Genomic DNA, 16573 nt, shown 5'->3' on the forward strand with positions numbered 1-16573 from the left:
CAAGTCTAGTAGAGTCTTGCGGGTCGGTACAAAAACGTCTATTCTTATCTTCGAGAGGCTGCAGGGCTTTTAGGAGCACTTCCCTTCTTGATTCCTCGTCGTGTGGTTTGATTCCATTGAAGCTTATGCCTTAATTCTCTTCCTACTCATTCTTATGTGGTGTGGAGTGCTTGTTATCATTGGTTCTGCGGTGCAGTATTAGAGAAGTGGGAGAAACAACTTCATATTCGCAGAAGATCTAATCAGCGCGGTGTATCAGTTGGAGATATTATTGAGTGCATGAAAAGGGTATAAAATGGCTTATCGATGTTGAGACGACATGGTCTCATGATTTAGGGTCAGTCGGGATGAGTGTTGTTTGAGGTCTGATATGTATTTGAAAGGAGCTATTATTATTTCGAGGGCAAGTCAAGATTAAATCGGAAGAAGTTGAGTTAGTTACTGATGGGTTGAATCAGCATGGTTGTGGAATGATTAGTTCATTCGGTATGTTAAGCTATACATGTGATTCGTGGTTGTACGTGCAGGCTTGACAACCTTCATAATTTGATTGATTTGGAGGTATTTGATTATGATGGTATGTTATGTGTAGATGGATCCGGGAAGAGTTATGGTGGTTTAGACCACAACTTGAGATTTGTATTTTCTGCGGTTATGGGAATTCGGTTGTGTGTTGCAATTATTCCTCTGAAATGTGTTGAGTGAAAGGGTTCTAGATGATGAAGTGTTTATTCTATTAGTGGTTCAGGAGCTATGATGAAATTCTTGTACTCTCGCGTAGCGGCATGATAAGCGCATGAGCGGTATAGAAATTGGAAGTTGAGGATAAAGGTTGCGATTCGGTGTTGAAAAGAGTTTCACGAGCTCGGAGGAGCGGGGGAGGATTTCAGATGATCAGAGTATGCTGGCACTATTTTCGGGCAGCCTGAGGATGGTCTGTTTTGTGGTAGGAGTGTTGGGTATTGAAATGCGGATGCTTGGCCAGCATTATAGAAATATCATGGTCGATGGCCATTAGTGTTCAGATTTTACTATCTAGTGTCTCTCCTCCTTTTTACCACCCGAAAGGGTAATATAAGGGAGTTTTTCCAATTAAAGTGACATAAATCGAAATGAAATTATTTATTTAAATTCAGAGTCGCCACTTGAGATATTTATGGTGTCCCATGTCACCGGTTTATATTAAATTCCAAATCGAGGAAATTGACTCTATTTTGGTCCACGAACACAGAAGACCGGGTAAGGAATTCTATTAACCCGGGAGAAGGTGTTAGGCACTCCCGAGTTCCGTGGTTTTAGCACGGTCGCTCAACTATTATAATTGACCTTATTATCTGATTTTTGCTACATATTTTAAACCTATGTGCATTTTTAACTTTATAACCGCTTTTATTTATTTAAAACCACTTTTTAAGATTTATGGAATCATTTCTTGAACAAGTCACGATTGTCGTAGACTTGCCGTTTTGGAACACACTGCAAATCGCGCTACATGAAATGCACCCGCGATTCGCGATATGTTTATTTTATTATTATTAAAAGTTGTTATGATCGGGTCACATGAAATTTACACCCGAATGGGGGATTACGTATCACGATCATGCCACGAGAACCGTACCCATAACCGTGATGATTTATTATTAATCGCGCCTAAAGCAAGCTACGATGTTCATAAATTATGTATTTTTCCTAAACTAATTTGACATTATTGTGAGCTTAAGAGTTATACATTCTTCTGACTTAGCACCACCCATGACCTATTCTTATTCCTTGCCCACAAAGAAACAACTCCGATTTTCCATCTACCCAATTAAAAGCATTTATTCAAAAACCAAGACTAGACGAGATACATCACAATCGAAATAAAAATTAATTAAAACAATTTAAACGAAAACTAAGACATGCTACTCAAACAACGTAGAATCACAAATCAACCAAGACGCGCACCAAGCTATCATAAAACAATAAAATGAGAATGAAAACTGAGAGATTGACCTTTTATTGATGAACAAAGCTGAAAATTGCAAATCAATCGGGCTAAACAAAGCAACAATCCTTGGACCGAAACACCGTAATTAACAATCCAAAACCTCGAATCCCGGAAAGCTCGAAACCCGAACGCAACCTCAATTGAAACTCACCTTCGAAAAAAGAAACAAAACAAAACAGAATGGACAGGGAGGAAAAATTTCCCGATTTTGCTGTCCAAATATCTCTGATTTCGTCTGTATCCTCTAATCCCCATTTCCGTTTTTCCAATATCCTTCATTTCCCTTTTCTGTTCGAGTGTTCTTTTCAGCTAGGTAGTGTCCATTCCGTTATTTGTAGTTCCTAATTCCCTTCAATTTGGTCACTTTTCGTTGCTCTATGTGTGTATATCTCTTTGGTGGGGTGAGGTGAAGCTGACGGGATCGCAAGGGATTTAGACCTAGTTCTCTTGAATTGGAGTGAAGTCTCGTTTTTTGATCATGAGGGAGTTAGATCTGCCGATTTCTAGGGGTCCATGAATTGCGGCTGTCAAGCCTTTTCTATGGGGGGATCTTTTGCTTGGCTTAGTGTCTAGGTCTAGGAATTGAAAACTTAGGGTAGGGTTTCTATAATTGGGTATTTTATATGGAGGTGGGAAGGGATGATGGCTATTGGATTAGAAGGAAACAGATGGCTAGGATTAAATCTTGCACTTAAGTGGGCTAATGGGTTGGGAAGAATGGGCTAAGGGTAATTGGGTTGGACCATGTCTTTTGGGTTTGAACTTAGGCTAAAAAGACCCAATAATACAATGTATCTATAAAAAAGTAAAAATCACTCTAAATTAAAATAAACTAATATAAAACTAAATACTACGAGTGAAACTAATTTTTTTTTGTATTTTCAAATTTTATAATACTATAGATATAAATATACTAATTGACTTTAACCTAAAGATAAAAAATATTTTTTTTGTAATTTTTTTAAATTTTTTGTGATAAAAATAAAGTAAAAAAGTCAACACTATTTAGAATAGCGATACTAAACCTAAATTAAATATTTACGCTAAAATGTGTAATATCTTGAGGAGGGTCAAAAATTACATGTCTACAGCTGCCCCTCTTTGACTGGAAACGCGAAGAGTTTTCAGACAAAGAACGACGAGACAGGTTTTTTGACTCGACCCTTATTTAGAGAGACCAAAAACTAAGAGAAAGGAGAATGTGACCGAGCTCTGGTATCTGAGCTGCCTACATATCCTTGGCTATAAAGGAATCAGGCCACGTGTAGTTCAGAGTTAGGAAGAGTGATGGAGTATCGAGGTGGAGAGCCGATTGAGGTGTCGTCGAGGTCCCGGTCCGCGATCCCGTTATTACATCAGAATCAAAATCTAAAAGAACTAAACAAACCTATCAGCTATGAATTACAAGATTCCTATCTATGAGTCTTCTCAAGCTTGATCTTGAGTCTTGGTTGGTTCTTTATGCGGACTTTGATCTGAATCTTGATGCTCGTTAGCTGCAGGTGCTGGTTCTTTTCTTTTTCAACTTCTTCGGATCAAGACCGGACATGCAGTGCTCGTGACTTCAGCCATGTCTTGAGCAGTTCACATCTTTCATCTGGTTCTGCATTTGGATTCACTTCCTTTTCTTTTCTTTTTTCTTTTTTTCTGGATTGAGACTACTTTTGTTGGTCATCTCGTACTGTTGAACCGCATTCTTGCCGCGAGCTTCTGCTACTTCTNCTTGAAATGTATTCCCTTGTTCTCCAGGTGGGCGCCTGATTGCTAAACTTGAAATGTATTCCCTTGTTCTCCAGGTGGGCTCCTGATTGCCGAACTTGAAATGTATTCCCTTGTTCTCCAGGTGGGCTCCTGACTTCAACAAAATAGACAAAACAAAGAAAATTTTCTGCCCCAGTTTTGCACTAGGAAGATTTGTGAGTTTGTTAGCAAAATGTAGATCACCTAAGCTATTGATGCAATGATGAGAGTAAAACTAAAGACATGACTGGAATGTACGATCCTGTGAGTAAAACCAAGGATATTTAACTAGCAAATTCATCAGACTAGGTCTTCTATCTTAGGAGAAAGATTCATCAGACTAAGATTTTGACCCTAGGAGAAAGTCCATCAGACTAGGTTTTCTATCTTAGGAGAACAATTTATCAGACTACAATTTTGATCCATTCATCAGACGAGGTTGTCTATCTTAGGAGAACAATTCATCAGACTAAGATTTAGATCCTAGGAGAAAATTCATCAGACTAGGTTTTCTATCTTAGGAGAAAGATTCATCAGACTAAGATTTAGATCCTAGGAGAAAGTTCATCAGACTAGGTCCCTTTTTTTTTGTTATCTTAGGAAAAAAGTTCATCAAACTAAGATTTTGATCCTAGGAGAAAGTCCATCAGACTAGGTTTTCTATCTTAGGAGAAAGATTCATCAGAGTAAGATTTTGATCCTAGGAGAAAGTTCATCAGACTAGGTCTTCTATCTTAGGAGAAAATTCATCAGACTAAGACTTCTATCCTAGGTGAAAATTCATCATACTAGGTCCTTTTTTGTTATCTTAGGAGAAAGATTCATCAGACTAAGATTTCTTCAGACTAGGTCTATTTTTGTTATCTTAGGAGAAAGATTCATCAGACTAAGATTTTGATCCTAGGAGAAATTTCGTCAGACTAGGTCTTCTATCTTAGGAGAAAGATTCATCAGACTAAGATTTTGATCCTAGGAGAAATTTTATCAGACTAGGTCTTCTATCTTAGGAGAAAGATTCATCAGACTAAGATTTTGACCATAGGAGAAGATTCATCAGACTGGGTCTATTTTTGTTATCTTAGGAGAAAGATTCATCAGACTAAGATTTTGATCCTAGGAGAAATTTCATCAGACTAGGTCTTCTATCTTAGGAGAAAGATTCATCAGACTAAGATTTTGTTCCTAGGAGAAAAATCTTCAGACTAGGTCCCTTTTTTTGTTATCTTAGGAGAAAGATTCATCGGACTAAGAATTTTATTATGAGAAAATCCATCAAACTAGGACTTTTTATCCTAGGAGGAAAAATGTGAAGATCAATGGTAAGATTTTTTGCACAATAGCAAGACGAATAAAGGCAAAGATCTGAGAAACTTCTCTTTGTCGGCTTTTCTCTTCTTTTCTTTTTCTTCTCTCCCTTTTTTTTTTCTTTTTTTTTGAATCACTTTCCTTGCACTGCTTTGTTCCTGTTTCACACAAAGAAAAATTTGTCAGTTTTGAAAATGGTGGTCGGTTTGTGGCCTTGAGTCTTGGGCGACTTGGCTTCTGCTCAATCAGCTTGAGTCGGTTTCAAGAGACTTTTGCTCTGCATCAACCCTAATTATTTCACACCCAGTACCATTTGTATTTGTGGTTCAATCAGCCTTATCCCAACTGGAGATCTTTTCTTAGGTGACCTTTTCTGATATCTTGAATGACTTCCTGTTTTTGAGCAATTTGTTTGTCAGAGAGAATCACCAGTTATCTTTGCTTGCGGCAAGTAGGCTGACAAGAGTCTTTTGGGGAAGCCTTTGCATGAATTTTCAAAGCATGTTGACAGTAACAACTGCATGCGCTGGCCAAATTTACTTTGTGCAACTGGAAAGCTGGTAGCAGATTTTGAAATCTTTTCTTGCTTGTTTTGACAAGGACTGACTCGGAGTGAAGGACACAATGATGCAAAGAAACAAGTATTAACAAGAAATGCCCCTGTCGGAAGGACAGAAGGAAGAATTTTTTTCTTTTTTTTTTTCAATAACTAGCCTTAATGGTCATAACATGCATTTTGGACTCAACGGCCTGATCTATCAAACTAAACCAATCTTCCCTTTTGCCATTCTTATGACCTTTGAAGTCGGGCTTGTTCGTGACTATTCTTTGCATCAACTTCATGACTCACTTTAGACTAGTGGTGCCCCGAGGGATTTTCACCAACAAGCCTCTCTCATTTATTTACCTCTACTTACCGTCGCCATACAGTGCCCGTGAAGATTTTCACTAGTAAGACTCTCTCATTTTTTTTTTCTTTTTCTCTTTTTTTTCTTTGCTTTCCTTTGTGAGCAACTTGACAGTGTTCTATGTCGCGTGACAACCGTTGCTCATTGCATGCTTCTCTTGGCATTCTTGAAGGTATATAAGGAGGTCTTTATTTGGAAGGTTTTTTGGATAGGGTTGGAAAGAAAGGACGTCATGAAGGCTCAAAAATAGACTCAAAGTAAAGGGGGTTGTAGACTTACAACTCTTGGAATCGACTCTTTCAAAAGTAAAATAAAATCTTTGCCCCAGTTTCAGCTATTGGGGATTTTTGGATTTTTTTCTCTTTTTTTTTGAATTCTTATTTGGTTGGTCCGAACCGTGAGGCTGCCTACATATCCTTTTTTAAGGAATCAGGTCGAACGTAGTTCAAACATTTGACCTAACTATTTTTCAACTTTCTTTCCTCTATTTTTTTCCTTTTCTTTTTCTTTTTCTTTTTTCTTCCTCTTTTTTTTTTTCTTTTGTTTGCCCCAGCTTCTATCTTCTGAGGGTGTGGACTTTCGATAGTTTTTTTCTTCTTCATTTTTTCATTTGAACTTTCTAAGAATTGCCCCAGTTTGTACTCTTGGGACTTGGACTTTTTTTCTTTTTCTTTTTCCTTTTTTTTTCATTTTTCCTTTTTTTTGACTCTTGACTCTAAACTTGATTTCAAAAGAGGTGGTCAAAGAAAATAACACAGGCTCAAAGGGGAGATAAAGGGTATAAAATGTTTTGGGTAGCGAAAAAGGGCCTCCCAGCCTCGAGAACGCCAACTATAGTATCATGTCGCGATCACATCATTGATGAACATGCCTGTCTTCTTGGTGTTTCGTGATCACAAGACACTTTCCATCCCTTAATGTCAAACTTTCCAACAAACTTCAATTGATTAAACATCCTCAAGCCCGATCTTCACAATGATTTGAAGGTGAATTTTACTCGACCTTAATTCCAAAGTACTTCAACTCTTTATACATCCTCAAAAGTGTTTTTTTTTTCTTTTTCAGTTATCTAATTCAAGATTAAATCAATTTCTAAGATCTGACCAAAATTTCCGCATGCATGTCATATCACTAAAACTAGCGGGAAAAGAACTAAGCATGGAATGACACAAAAGGACAAACTGTATTTCATTGAGTAAAGTATGGAAGGGTTTAAAAACAAGACAAACAACCTAAGATCCGAGTTACAACCCTAAAATAACCCGAATAATGAAAATAGCAACAGAACAAACGCACAAAACTCACACAGACAGAATGGAGGGATAGAAGGGTTTGACTCGATAAAACAAATAAAATCTGGATCACAACCCTGAAATAACCTAGATTATAGAAAAAACATCAATACAAGCTACCAAGATTCCTTCCTAGTGAGGAGGGAATGACTTTTCAATTGCTAGGCTTGACATTTAGCCACAAATTTGCTCATCAGAATCAGCAGAACCTTCTCCAATAACTTCAGTTAGCAAGTTCCCGAGAGGATTCTCACACTCCCTGTCACCATGCATCATCCCCACAAAGTGTGCATCATCATGTGCAGGTAAAGGGTTCTGCGCGATATTCTGGGTGACATTATCTTGGATCACAATCAGTTTTTCCTAGATCATCCTTTCTATTTCTCTTTTCAAATCCCGACAGCTTTCAACATTGTGCCCCTGGGCATTGGAATGGTATTCACACCTTATAGAAGGGTCAAATCTTCTTGCATGTGGGTCCACATGATTTGGAGGAATGGGTGCAATCATGTCATAATGCTTTAATTTCTCAAACAAGCTTGCATAGGACTTTCCTATTGGAGTAAAATTATCTTTCAACCTTTGTTCCCCTTTATACCTCTAGCTGGGATGTGGGTTATAGGGCACCTGAAAATTTTATGGAGGCTGGTGGAGATTTTGTGATGCTCGTGCTCGCCTTCTTGGGTGATTTGGTGGCTGGACAACATACTGAGGTGGAGCAATAGAGTATTGTGAGTTCTGAGGTGGATAGTAGTGCTCAGGGGAGTTATCGGAAAACAGACGAGGCTGGTCATACCTTCGAGATGTTCTCCTAGGACCTCTTCTCGACCCTGATGTCATCATGATTTTTTCATCCATCTCATTCGTGTCATCAGATTCAATTTGGACAGCCTGAGTTGCAGCTTCGAGAGCTGCTTGACTTATAATTCTGCCTGTCTTATGGCCATTCTCTACCATTTCTCCCATTTTGATTGCTTCCGAGAAGGATTTGCCAATTGCAGACATCATGTTTTGAAAGTAATCTGGCTCTTGCGCCTGAAGGAAGACAGTGATTAGCTCGTGGTCATCCATGGGTGGCTTAACTCTAGCTGCTTGCTCTCTCCATTTAATGGCATATTCCCTGAAACTTTCACTTGGTTTCTTCTTCAGGTTTGAAAGGGATTTGCGGTCTGGGGCAATGTTAATGTTGTATTGGAATTGTTTGACAAAGGCCTGTGCCATGTCATCCCAGACGTACCAGCGAGATGTGTCTTGATCCATAAACCATTCGGATGCTACTCCTGTAAGGCTTTCCCCAAAATAAGCTATTAACAATTCTTCATTTCTTCCCGCACCTCTTAGTTGATTGCAATACCTTTTCAAGTGGGCTATGGGATCTCCATGTCCATCATACTTTTCAATTTTGGGAGTCTTGAAACCAGGTGGCAAGTGGACATCGGGGAACATATATAGATTCTTGAAGGCAATACTCTTCTGAGCTGCCAACCCTTGCATGTTTTTCAACCGTCGTTCTAAGCTTTTCACTCTTTGGGTCATTTCTTCCTGTGCCATCTTTCGGGCAGGCTTCTCAATCTTTGCAGGAAAATCAAATAGGTACAAGTGATACTCCGGAGAGTGGTACTGCTCTTGCCGGGTAGCAAATTGTGACTCATGACAAGGCTGTCCGTGGCCATTGGCCCATGCTTGGCACATTTTGGTCATTTGCTGTTTCAGTATTCTATTTTCCTCAACCACAGTAGACTCTTGTTGAACTCTCTGACCCTGAGTCTCTTGAGCACTTGTAACAGCTTCGATGTCAGTTATCATATTTCCTTGGATCTTATGTTGGGCGCTTACCACAAACCACCTCAAACTTTCTTCACAATTCAAAACAAAACACACGTTAGAATGGACTCGGTCAGTCCTTATTATTATCAACATTTTTTCACTTTTGTTTTTCATTTTTTTTTCATTTTTTTTCTTCTCATTTTTCTTTTCAATGGTTGATCGAACCTGATATGGGTTACCTAAGTATCATGTGGGAACATGAATTAGATCTTGCGTAGTTCGGAAAGATTAGGAATAAAGTAAATAAACTAACTCTTCTTTTTTTTGGATTTTGGACTTTTTCGAAAGGAAGACTTAAAAAGAAGAAACAAATTATTTTTCGATTTCGATTTTTTTTTTTAATTTCGAAAGAAAAACTTCTAAAGAAGAAAAGAAATATTTTTTATTTTTGAACTTTTATTTTGAATTCATGAAAGAAAGACTTCTAAAGAAAAAGAAATTATTATTAAATTTTGAATTTTTTTTATTTTTTTCAAATTTCGAAAGAAGAATGAAAATATTTTTTGATTTTGAGAAGAAATTAAAAGAAGATATTTTTGATTTTTTTTTTTTAAAATTGGGGTCTAAAAGAAAGACTTTCTAAAGAAGGAAGTAAAGGAAAATATTTTTGAATTTTTGAAAATTGTGGTCTTAAAGAAAAACTTTTCTAAATAAGGAAGTAAATGAAAATATTTTTGGATTTTTAAAAATTGGGGTCTCAAAGAAAGAGTTTTCTAAAGAAGTAAGTAAAGGAAAATATTTTTGGTTTTTTTGAAATTTATGGGCCCGAACCGATGAGGTTTGCCTACGTATCTCACATCCGGTGAGAATCAGACCCGCGTAGTTTGGCAGTTTTGACGCAACAGGAAAATATGACTTATTTTGAAATGACTTTTCCTTTTTTTTTAAAATTTCGGCAGAGTTTGAGGATAATTCAAATACCTACCTCTCACTCGGTTTTTTTTTTCCATTTTCTTTCCCTATTCTAGAAGCCAGTCAACATGCAAGCCGAAACAGACAGATACGCAAGTAGCACGTAAGATGCATCAGGATGGTCTTTTAATTTGGGTACACCTGTCCTAGACGGACCCAACCCCTGTGTTGAGTCCCCAAAGTCAAATGCACGTGATGCAAACAAGCGTTCGTACAAGGGATCCGACATGAGGCTATGTTATTCTAGGTTTAATACCTGGGTGTATTATTCTAGACCTGGATTACCCGAGCGGACAGCTCGAGCCGGGGGGGGGGGGGCAGCGTACCGGGAATACAGAAGCTTCACCGGCTTTGCAACTTGTCCGAACCTCATGCTAAAATTGGGGTATGACTCTAACAGAAAAGAATTCACACGAAGTGCACACTTCCCAGATGATTTAGAAGACTCATGGAGAAGAGGGTTTCATAAAAATTTATATACAGTCTAAACAATATCAAAGCGGTAAAAAGCGGCATTTAGCACATTAGGCTGAAACATGTAAAAATCATATAATAAATAAAGCCAAGTATAACAGTTATTCTAAGCTCGAATTCTTGAACCCTGAACTAAAAATTTTGGGTTCTTATCCCCAACAGAGTCGCCAGAGCTGTCACACCTCCTTTTTACCACCCGAAAGGGTAATATAAGGGAGTTTTTCCAATTAAAGTGACAAAAATCGAAATGGAATTATTTATTTAAATTCAGAGTCGCCACTTGGGATATTTATGTTGTCCCAAGTCACTGGTTTATTTTAAATCCCAAATCGAGGAAATTGACTCTATTTTGGTCCGCGAACACAGAAGACCGGGTAAGAAATTCTGTTAACCCGGGAGAAGGTGTTAGGCACTCCCGAGTTCCATGGTTTTAGCACGGTCGCTCAACTATTAATAATTGACCTTATTATCTGATTTACTACATATTTTAAACCTATTGTGCATTTTTAACTTTATAACTGCTTTTATTTATTTAAAACCACTTTTTAGGATTTATGGAATCATTTCTTGAACAAGTCACGATTGTTGTACACTTGCCGTTTTGGAACACACCGCAAACCGCGCTACATGAAATGCACCCGCGATTCGCGACATGTTTATTTTATTATTATTAAAAGTTGTTATGATCGGGTCGCATGAAATGCACACCCGAATGGGGAATAACGTATCACGAACATGCCACGGGAACCGTACCCATAACCGTGATGATTTATTATTAATCGCGCCTAAAGCAAGCTACGATGTTCATAAATTATGTATTTTTCCTATACTAATTTGAGACTATTGTGAGCTTAAGAGATATACATTCTTCTGACTTAGCACCACCCATGGCCTATTCTTATTCCTTGCCCAGAAAGAAACAACTCCGATTTTCCATCTACCCAATTAAAAGTATTTATTCAAAAACCAAGACTAGACGAGATACATCACAATCGAAATAAAATTAATTAAAACAATTTAAACGAAAACTAAGACATGTTACTCAAACAACGTAGAATCACAAATCAACCAACACGCGCACCAAGCTATCATAACACAATAAAATAAAAATGAAAATTGAGAGATTAACCTTTTATTGATGAACAAAGCTAAAAATTGCAAATCAATCTGGCTAAACAAAGCAACAATCCTTGGAACGAAACACCGTAATTAACAATCGAAACCTCGAATCGCGGAAGCTCAAAACACGAACGTGACCTCAATTAAAACTCACCTTCGGAAAAAGAAACAAAACAAAACAGAATGGACAAGGAGGAAAAATTTCTCGATTTTTCTGTCCAAATATCTCTGATTTCGTTCGTATCCTCTAATCCTCATTTCCGTTTTTCCAATCTCCTTCATTTCCCTTTTCTGTTCGTGTGTTCTTTTTAGTTAGGTAGTGTCCATTCCGTTATTTGTAGTTCCTAATTCCCTTCAATTGGTCACTTTTCTTTGCTCTATGTGTGTATATCTCTTTGGTGGGGTGAGGTGAAGTTGACGGGATCGAAAGGGATTTAGACCTGGTTCTCTTGAATTGGAGTGGTCTCATTTTTTTGATCATGAGGGAGTGAGATCTGCCGATTTCTAGCGGTCCATGAATTGCGGATGTCAGGCCTTTTCTATGGGGGGTTCTTTTGCTTGGCTTAGTGTCTAGGACAAGGGATTGAAAATTTAGGGTAGGGTTTCTATAGTTGGGTATTTTATATGGAGGTGGGAAGGGATGATGGCTATTGGATTAGAAGGAAATAGATGGCTAGGATTAAATCTTGCACTTAAGTGGGCTAATGGGTTGGGAAGAATGGGCTAAGGGTAATTGGGTTGGACCATGTCTTTTGGGTTTGAACTTAGGCTAAAAAGACCCAATAATACAACGTATCTATAAAAATGTAAAAATCACTCTAAATTAAAATAAACTAATATAAAACAAAATACTACGAGTGAAACTAATTTTTTTTGTATTTTCAAATGTTATAATACTATAGATATAAATATACCAATTGACTTTAACCTAAAGATAAAAAATATTTTTTTTGTAATTTTTTTAAATTTTTTATTTTTTGTGATAAAAATAAAGTAAAAGAGTCAACACTATTTAGAATAGCGATACTATACCTAAATTAAATATTTACGCTAAAATGTGTAAAATTTTAGGGAGGGTCAAAAATTACATGTCTACATCTGGTGCAAAAGGTTGCACGGGAAAATCGTATATGTCGGACGTGTTAGTCATTCGATTGTTAGAGATTGAAAACAAGTATGGAGATTTTGGTACTATCGCCAATGGGAGAGGTTATGACTAAGAGGCGCTCTATTCCTTTGGTTGTGGACTATGGGAGTTTGTTCCGAATTTGACGGCTACTCTTATGTGTCATGAATAGGTTCATTGTGGATCCTTGAAAGGTTACTGGCCCAGTATGGGATGATCGGAATCGGCTTGAGGTCTGCTATTAGAACTAATGTGAATTGTATGCTCTACATCAGGTCACATGTGTTCATTCAGCATAGCACTGCTTATGGAGGAGTCTTCGGGTGTTGGATGTTATTCATGTCGTCAGCTATTCTTTGTAATACTCTAATATGACATGTGGGTTGTGAGACGGATTGATTGTTCGCACGCGTGTTGTGGTTTTGTGTAGCTTGTCGTTATTGCGCCTTAGTCGAGCTCGAGTTTTGTAGCGCATGGCGCTATCCGTCTCCCTAGGGTTGTATTTTTGCACTTGGCGTGCTTGTGGTCGATATTCTGGTATTTCCTAGGTATAAGCATTATGGATTGATGGGTATTTCCTTATTTATTGATATGTGTGGATCGGGTGGCATGCCGCCACGGGTATGTTGTTTGGATCGGGTTGTACGCCGCAACGGTGTCATGTTTGGATCGGGTTGCATGCCGCAACGGTGTCATGTGTGGATCAGGTTGCTCACTGCAATAATGAGATGTTGAGTGCGGTTCCTTGTACTTAATTGTGTGCCTTGTTTCTCATCTCTGAGATAGGTTCATAGCACCCGTTCGGCTACTTTATTCGTTATGTGGACCGGATGGTTCTTTGCTAGAGTCCGTTCTTCCTTATGGGTCACATTCGAGTTTGTAGCTTGTTGGTGCATTGATGGTGTCGTATAAGATTTTTGGCGGTGTTTGAGGTGGCTTATTTCCTGAGCAGCTTCTACTGGGTGAGACGAGATTATTGGACCTGAAATCAGTGCAATCGAATTTATATAAGGTATATTAGAGGAAAAATATCACTATTCAGTTCAGAATGAGGCAATAGTTCTTGTTGAGCGGAGGACTCCATGATTTATTGATTTGGCAAGTAGTTATGAGCTTCTACGCATCGTTTTCATTGTTGCAGTATCGCGAGGGTTGGATCAGGGCTTATGCGCATATAAGATATAGACGTAATGGCTTCCTGGACATGTAAACTTGTATCGGTTTGTAAAGCCGATACATGAACTTATATTTTTCCCATTAGAACACTTCAACTTGACGGAAAGAATACTAATAAACACATTTGACCATTGACCAAGCCTATGTGGAAGTGACACAGCTGACGTGGCTAAATTGTGTGCAAATCATGCTGCCAAGACGCGTAAATAGTTTTATTTTTATTAAAAAAAATATTAGAAATAGAATAAAATATAAATAAGAAAGAAAAAAAAAAAGAAAAGAAAAAAAGACCTTTATCTCTCCCCTTCTCTTTTCCCCTTCCCTCCCACCTCTCTCATCTTCCCAAGCAACTCCCCCATCCTGTAAATTTTTTTCATCTTCTATCCTACTTTCCCTCCCCTTCCCCGTTTCTTTTTCCCTTTCTCTTCCCCATTCACTAAGTGACTCCTACACAAGGATGGCAAGCACGAATGTAAAAATAATCCAAATTGTTATGCGTTGATTTACTGGAAAAAGAAATGCAAGACCGGATATCCGATTCATCATCATCATCATCATCTGGTTCTTCTTGGTCGTCATTGAGCTTTTCCAGATCGGACTGGAGCTGTTTTGGGGAAATCTAGGGTTTGCAGGTGGGGCTTAGCGAAGAAGCCATCAATATGAGGAGGGTGGGGTTTGGAATCAAAGTCGAGTAGTTCTCGGGAGGGACTATCCCTGTCCCATTCCCTTTTGTGAATCTCGTCGTTGGTTAAACACCCGAGAAAACTCAAATTGGAGGAGGGCACCGTCGCCGTCGCCGTCGAAGTTAGAGAGCCGATGACCTTGTCCACCCGTACTCAGAAGCTGTCATCCATTGCTACCTTGTGAATAGTGTGCATATAACACAGGCTATATACGAAGGCTGTCGACGCAGAAAAAGCAGCACGCTATATTGTTACTTGGACGAAGCTTTCATATATGAGGAAGAAGATGATGGTGGTTGAAAATGGCTGAGGTTTGGAGTTGTTGGTGGACGATTGGTTGTGTATGGTGGAATAAAAAGAGAAAGAAAAAGAAATTAAAAAGTTTAAAGATTAATTTTTTTTCTAATAATATTGGACCCTCAAATCCACATGTCATTTAATAAAGACCAAACACGTGACATTGCATTCATGTCAACGATTGGCGAACACGTTCAACAGAAAGTGTTTACTAGTATTCATTCCGTCAGGTTGAAGTGAAATATAAGTTCATGTATCGGCTTTACAAACCGATACAAGTTTAAGTGGCCAGGAAGCCATTTCGCCTAAGATATACTACGGGCGTCAGGTTAGTGAATTTTGCAGCTTCTACAGTTAGATAATGTTATTATGGGCAAATGAATTATGTGGTGCATTGTGTGCTTTCAGCATGGGTGTATGATCATGTTTGGAACAACGGGTTGAGATTGATATGGTGTTCGTATGTTAGAATCAGGTCTCGTAGAGATTTCCGGATGTCGGAATTTGGTCTCTGTCACGACCCAACCCCCGGTCGTGATGGCGCCCAACACATTGCTAGGCAAGCCCGACCTTTCGACAATAATCCCAACTCTTAATGATTCATAAATTCAAAACGCAGATATTAATTACTAAGCCATTTTATCAAAAGTCTAGAAATACTGAGTAATATACGAAAGTCTAACAAAGTACTGAAACATAAACCCAAACAGGATCCGGTGTTACGAACACGAGCCTCTAATACAGAGTGTCATCCTATAACAAGACTGTCTAAGAAACAGAATAATGAAAGATAGGGATAGGAGGGAAGGATCAAGGCTGCGAACGCCATGCAGCTACCTCGATGCTCCCGGTGAAATGCTGCTCAACTAGACAGGTCCTCCCTCAGACTGTGATGCACCTAAATATGCACTCAAGGTGCAGGGAGTAAAGTGAGTACTCCGACTCAGTGACTAATAAGCATAAATAATAACTGAAGATAAGAAATCACTGAAAAACACAAGGCAACTATAACGGGCAGTACCAAACCTTTAACAGTAAGACCGGCAAGTCAATAAAGTAATAGTACAGAAAGAACCATGACAGGTAACAGGTAAGGAATGATGCAATGCAATGCAAATACCGGTACACTCAGGTACCCACTGCGGCGTGCAGTCCGAGCCAACCATATTTTACGTCGACGGCGCTCACTGGGGGTATGTACAGACTCCGGAGGGGCTCCTACAGCCCAAGCACATATAAGCCATCTTGTGGCACCAACCAGGCCCTCGGCCTCAATATCACATAGTACTGCTGCGGCGTGCAGCCCGAGCCATCCATAAATCCAGAAATCACAACAAGCCCCTCGGGCATTTTTAAATCAGTAATCCACAGCCCAAAATATCATTTAAAATATCATTTGAATTTTCAAGTTTAGAAAAAGGGGCTGAGTTTGCAAAAATAGTACTTAAAACCTTGGAATGAGGCTAAATAATGTGCAAAGTATGCAAATCAGTGAAATCAATCCCTGAAGGATCCAAATAACCGGCACGAAGCCCAAATACAACAGTCAAATCCAAGTAACGATGATTTTCAACAAGTTCTAGTAGAAAAACACAGTAAAACATCACCGGGACGGACCAAGTAACAATCCCCAATAACCAACAGCCCCGCACTCGTCATAGAGCGCGTGCCTCGCCTCAATATAGTGGTACGATGTGGAATTCCGGGGTCTCAAACCCTCAGTA

The sequence above is a fragment of the Nicotiana attenuata genome, chromosome 2 (assembly GCF_001879085.1).
Source record: "Nicotiana attenuata strain UT chromosome 2, NIATTr2, whole genome shotgun sequence".
Classification (NCBI taxonomy): Eukaryota; Viridiplantae; Streptophyta; class Magnoliopsida; order Solanales; family Solanaceae; genus Nicotiana; species Nicotiana attenuata.